This window comes from Nicotiana tabacum, chromosome 12 (genome assembly GCF_000715075.1).
Source record: "Nicotiana tabacum cultivar K326 chromosome 12, ASM71507v2, whole genome shotgun sequence".
In the NCBI taxonomy this organism is placed as follows: Eukaryota; Viridiplantae; Streptophyta; class Magnoliopsida; order Solanales; family Solanaceae; genus Nicotiana; species Nicotiana tabacum.
In genome coordinates, this window is record NC_134091.1 from 99,537,076 (window position 1) to 99,543,537 (window position 6,462).

Sequence of the window (6,462 nt, forward strand, 5' to 3'; positions counted from 1 at the left end):
GTATGCTTCACTTTACGGCCGTTATGCGGTCCACAGACCAGTTTTGCGGTCTCATAATGCACCGCAGACCTGTTCTGCGGTCGCATAACGCGCTGCAAAACCTCCCTTCGCAAAATCCCAAGGTTGATTATGCGATCAATGTGCGGCCTGCGAACTTGTTTTGCGGTCGCATAATGGACCACGAAATGACCTCAAAAATGGCCCAGTTGCCTGCCTCACTCTGCGGCCATTATGTGGTCCGCAGAGTGATTCTGTGGCCGCATAGTGGACCGCAGAAGTGCATTTCTTCTGCCCAAATTTTTCCTTTACTTTCCAGTGCATTGTTAAACCCAAAAGGTCCTAGCCGCGGTGAGCTTGCTCGCCGTGAAGAATTTATACAATCTTCAAATACGTAAGCCCAGTTAGGCACCACAAAATATTATTTTTCCTCTACAAAATTTTACGGGGCCTTACAGTTTCATGCTGGGATGTTCGACAACGGAAGCCATCCATCTTGTTAGTAGTTTGGTGAAACGGTATAGGGATAGGAAGAAAGATTTGCATATGGTGTTTATTGACCTAGAGAAAGCGTACGACAAGGTCCCTCGGGAGGTCCTCTGGAGATGCTTCGAGGCTAGAGGTGTTCCTGTAGAGTACATTAGATTGATTAAGGACATGTGTGATGGAGCTAAGACTCGGGCGAGGACGGTGGGAGGAAACTCGGAACATTTTCCAGTTGGGATGGGGTTATGTCGAGCACAAATTACATACTTAAATATGCTCGCTAGACGAATATAGTATAATATAATATTGTATCCATAGGGAATGGAGTTAAACAGTATTATCGTAGTTTGTAGCTAGATTGCTATCCATGATAATCAACAATTTAGAATTATGTGATTAAAAACTAAAATTAACTAAGAATCTAAATTTGATTGACGAGTGACAATCGAAACAAAAGTAAGCAAGGAAGATATCAATGAGAAAAAATAGGGATTGAGTGGATAGTTGCAAGATAAATGTGTGGAATTTAACTCTAGTAATTCACTTCTAATGTTCAAGTGAGTCTCTTGAATTCACTCAATTATTAGTTCAAACATTTAGTAGAAACCCTTCTCTCGATTAAGTCTCAACCTCACAATATGATGAACCAATTTAAGCTCGGTGAAGATATGCACGACTTCGTAGTGGATTGGTCTTTAGGAGAACCTCTTTCGTTTATTCTCCTAACTAGGTTTAATCAACAATTCAACTAGCCTCTTTCAATTACTAAGAGGAATTAATGAATTCAACCAACAAGATAATGTAAAGATATCAAAAGTTATGCCTCTCTCGATTACATGAAAATGTGAATATAGATGCAACTATTAAAATATCCAAAACGATTTAATACATAAAACCTAGAGTTATAATCTGCAAACAAATATCAATACACCAAATCCATCAAACTCTAAAGAGAACTACTCCATAGATATGGAGTAATTCATCACAAATATGTTTAAAGTAAAGGAAAACATAAAACGATCCAAACTCGTGTCTTGAGTGAGGATTGAATGATGAACCCCTTGTGCTTTTTCTTCTCCACCTTCTCCTTAGCCTCCTTAGGTCTTAAATGTGTCAAAAGTCCAGAAAATAACATTTTTTCATGTATATATACCAAGTAGGGTCTGGCCCAAAGGAAAATACCTTTTCCTGCGTGAAATAGGAGAATTGCTCTGTAAATTTTGTATAGACGCGCTGCATGGGGCATTAGTGGGGAAATCCAGAGAGCTAGTTCTGACAGGAAGCGGGACTTTTGTACAAGAACGGTGCGCCACGCACCGCGGGTGTGTTATTTTCTCATAGTACGGATATTTCTTGACTTTTTGATATCCAGATGTGGTTTTCAACCCCCGAACGCGATCCCGGCTTAAGCCCTTGGGCTTTTACTCAGACATCAAAGCTCCAAATCACTCTAATTCATTCTGTAACATCTATATAGCTTGGAATCCTCCTACGAGGCATAAGACACATAATTAGTGCAAAAAAGTACCGATTAAAGCTCAACTCAATTAAAGTGCAGTAAATTTGAGTGCAATAAGCGACTAAAACACGAGATTATAGTCTACCATCAACACCCCACACTTAAACCATTGCTCGTCCTCGAGCAACCAAACTACACTTTATAAAGACTCGACCTTTTTAAACAACTCTCCTAACTCATCATACCAAGAATAATTAACATAAATAAGCACAATAGTGTAACATCCTAGCCTCAAGATTTGACTCACAAGTACCATGCATTATTTATAACCCGCTCACTTACTCCAACATAGAGGTCAAGCATTGCCTTTGCTTCATGAATCAAGTGCCCTCATACAACAATAGAGAGTAGTTCTGCACATAATGAAATTAGGAACAATTTGGAACTCAAGATAGAAAGAATTCACTCACTCTCAAAAATAACATTCATATGCCACAAAAGATACACCGTAGGCTTGCCTGTAGTGTATTACTCTACTAATTGAGCTCATTCAGTCAAGGATCAAGTATGACTTTCATTGGTTATAATGTAGGCTGCGGTATGGGTAGGATATATTTAGATATAAGATTGACTAAACCTCCCCAAGTACTTTAATACATATACAATTAACCGTTCAAAACCTTACACTTATGTCAAACCAAAACTCCACCTTCACATCAATATACGTTAACTCTCTACTTCTTTAAGCACAATTACATCAAGAGTCCACTATTAAGGAATATTTTGCACAATTATACACTTATTTGTTTTCTTTCTTTTTCAATTCAAATGGCTCTTACTTTCCTCAAAACAGTGCACCTCCTATCTTATATCAATAGTTCCACTCAAAAGCCAAACCAACGACCCTACACTTCAACTTTTACAACATTCATAACAATTTCAAGTGTTCACGAGAGGTAAATAGTTCAAATAGATGGTCGATTCAAATAAATGGGTAAGGCTTGTAATGTGGTTGCCAAACAAACAAAATTATAGGCTCGAAGAGGTTAACTAAGATAACTAACATTAGGTGGGTAAACACATATATCTAGCTCAACAATGAAATACATATATCACTTCCAAGACTGAATAAACTACTATTTCTCTTTGCAAACACATGGGACAAGTTCTAGACATCAAATGCAATGCACAGAATAACTCAAAACCTCACACCCACATGGCACATAACTCACTAAGGATTGTACTGTCAAGACACTCTAGTCAAAGCGGTTAAGTAAAGTTAAGGTCATACAATTTAAAGTACTTACACTAGAGTCAAAAACTGAGCCTAAGCGTCACAACTAAAGCACTCACTACTCTCAAGTTATAATAGAGTCAAGATATATTGCTTTCAATTCAAACACAACACAAGGTTTCCTACTACTAAAAAAATTTAAAACTAACTACACCTGGTTCAAGCAAAACCCTTGAAAAAGGACCGCGGCACAAAAAACCAAGGGGAATTATTACACTACCTAACAAAAGAAAATATTTTATCTTTTTCTTTCGACTTTAATTCCTCAAGAAACAAGTCAACTGATATCCATCATCGGGAAAAATAGAAAATTTAAATTGTTTTCAATTTTTATGTTTTTTATTTATTTAATTATTTATTTTTATCTATAACTACTACAACTAACAAAACTAACACATATACATACAACATACAATTATCCCCTACCCCACACTTTAAGTTGTGGAATATCCCCATGACACACAATTAAAAAGCATAAGGTAAAGAAAACTTCCCTGAATATCTAGTCGGGGTCTGAATCAAAGTCGGGCTCTATTCCTCTCGCCCGAACTAGCGCACACATCCATGCAGACAGCTTCTTCTCAGCCTTCTTGGGATACACCCCACACTTATCATTTTCAATCATTGGAGCATTCTCTTTCGAACTCTTCACTGTCCACTCAGCACTTGCAGTTGGCTTCTCCTTTTTAACCCCAGTTTCTACATTCATCTCAAAAGTTACAGTCTCCTCACCCACTCTAAGCATGAGTCTTTTCTCGTGTATATCTTATATTACTCTACTCGTTTCTAAGAATGATTTTCCTAAGATGAGAGAGAAATCCTTGTTCACCTCCATATTCACCACTATAAAGTCTATAGGAAATACAAACTTATCTACCCGAACAAAAATATCTTTCACTATCCTTTCGGGTATCAGAGTCGTTTGGTTTGCCAGCTGCAAAGATATTAACACCGACCTTATCTCTCCAATCTACTGCTCCAGTTTCCTATAAATAGACAAAGGCATTAAATTAATTGAGGTACTCGAATCACATAAAGACTTGTCAAAATTAATAGTGCCTAAAGAGAAAGGTAGAGTAAAACTCCCTAGATCTCCACACTTTTGTGGGAGTTTGTTTTGCAAGATTGCACTACAATGCTTTGTGAGCTTGACTACTGAGGTCTCTTCTATCTTCCTTATATTTGTCAGGATCTCCTTCAAGAATTTGGCATAAGCTAGCATTTGGGAGAGCACTTCTGTGAATGGAAAATTTACATTATCCTGTTTCAGCATATCCAGAAATCTCTCAAATTGTTTGTCCAACTTTTCTCGATACAGCTTTTGGGGAAAAGGTAAAGCATGCATGTGCTTGCTCTCTTCATTAGATTCCCCCTTTCTTGAAGTTTCCTCCTTCTTCTTTTTCTCAGCTCCCTTCTTGCCTTTCTTCTTCTTATCAACTTCATTTTTCAGCTACTCCCCACTTTCTCGTTTAGGTATCACATCTTTTTGTACTTGAGTGGGATCTATCAACACTTGCCTGCTTCTCAAGGTCACAACATTCACAGTTTCTTTGGGGTTTCTTTCAGTATCAGCAGGGAGATTTCCTGGAATTCTCTCAGACAATATAGTTGCAATTTGTCCCACTTTATTCTCTAGATTTCAAATTGCTGCCCCGTGAGCATCTAACGTCTCATATGTCTTGACAATGAAGGCTTTTATCATATCTTCTAGACCATGTTGATTGGATTGTTGAGGTTGAAACTGTTGCCTTTGCTGATTTTGGAAACTTGGAGCTCCTTGTCCCTGAAATCTGGGGTTGTTTTGTTGCCATGCATTTGCAGTACCCCCAGGTGAACTCCATGACAAACCGGGGTACTTCTGACCCATTGCATTGAAATTATAATTCCCCATATCATTCACTTCCTCAGTTGAGGCTTGACACTTATGAGTAAGTTGTCCTCTTCCACAAATATCACATGTTGCATAGGCTCACTTTGTATCAAAGCTATGGTCATCTTTCGTATTTCTTTTGCCATTGTATCAAGTTGTACCTGCACAGATGTGTTAGCATCAACTTGGTGAACACCCGTTGATCTTCTTCATTCAGCACTCTTAGGAGACTACTGGTTTTCAACTTCAGATAATTCATCTAGTATTGTGATTATCTCCTCTAGAATCTTCTTCATCAACAGGCCTCCAGCTGCATTACTCAATGTTCTGCGTGAGGCCGGTGTCAATCCATCCCAAAAATCCTGGAGTTGCATCCAGAGTTCAATTCCACTATGTTGACACTTTCTAACTAATTCCTTAAACCTCTCCCAAGCTTCAAACATGGTATCAGTATCTTTCTGGCAGAAGTTATGAATTTCTCTTCTTAACTCTCCCGTTTTAGTTGAGGAAAAATATTTATCAAGAAATTTACTGCTCATCTCCTCCCATGTTCTAATTGATCCCGTTGGCAAGCTCCGAAGCCACTGCTTAGCATCATCTTTCAGTGTAAAGGGGAATGCCCTTAAGTACACTGCATCCTGTGACACACCATTATATTGAAAGGTGTTCATAATCTCTTCGATGTATATCATATGTGTGTTTGGAACTTCGTTCATCTTCCCTCTGAAAACACATCAATTTTGAAGGGTTTGGAGTAACCCTTTCTTTAACTTGAAATTGTTAGATGCAACTGTAGGTGGTCTAATAATTGATAATCCTTGGTTGTATACCGGTCTAGCATAATCGCTGAGTGGTCTCCCAGCCCCATGAGATATAATTCTGAACTGGTCTGCAACCAAGGGTTGATTCTATGCAATTCTCCAAGCCCTCTCCCTTCATAGACAAGTTGTGCATTTCGAAGAGCTACTTCCTCAGCATCTCGTGCAGCTTTTTCTCATTGTTGGCCTGCCTCTCTTGCAGCCAAATCCATATTATCATCATCTCCAACCATAATTTCTTTGGTTGAGGATTGCCCAACCTTCTCTGTATTCTCAGGGAGATTTCTTTCGTTTGTCAGCGGTCGCAGTTGTTTCTCAATTTCTGGTTCGTATGGGAGCACTTCCATCCCAAAAGATCGAGTCATGCACCACTCTTACCTGCAACCTGCGCACAGTCAAAGAACACTAACCGTAAAAAAGGAAAAATAAAAAAAATAAAAATAAAAATTCCTGAATTAGTACTACAACTATTTCAAATACTATTGATTGCCAATCCCCGGCAACGGCGTCAAATTTTGATGAGCGCAAATCACACACT

General features: G+C 38.5%; 1 non-coding gene across 1 annotated transcript; it reads left to right on the plus strand.

Moving 5' to 3' along the window:
- Positions 1-5,490: 5,490 nt before the first annotated feature.
- LOC142167682 (small nucleolar RNA R71) lies at positions 5,491-5,598 on the plus strand. Its single transcript, XR_012697770.1, has one exon. It is a non-coding gene; the product is annotated as a small nucleolar RNA R71 (small nucleolar RNA).
- The last annotated feature ends 864 nt before the right edge of the window (positions 5,599-6,462 follow it).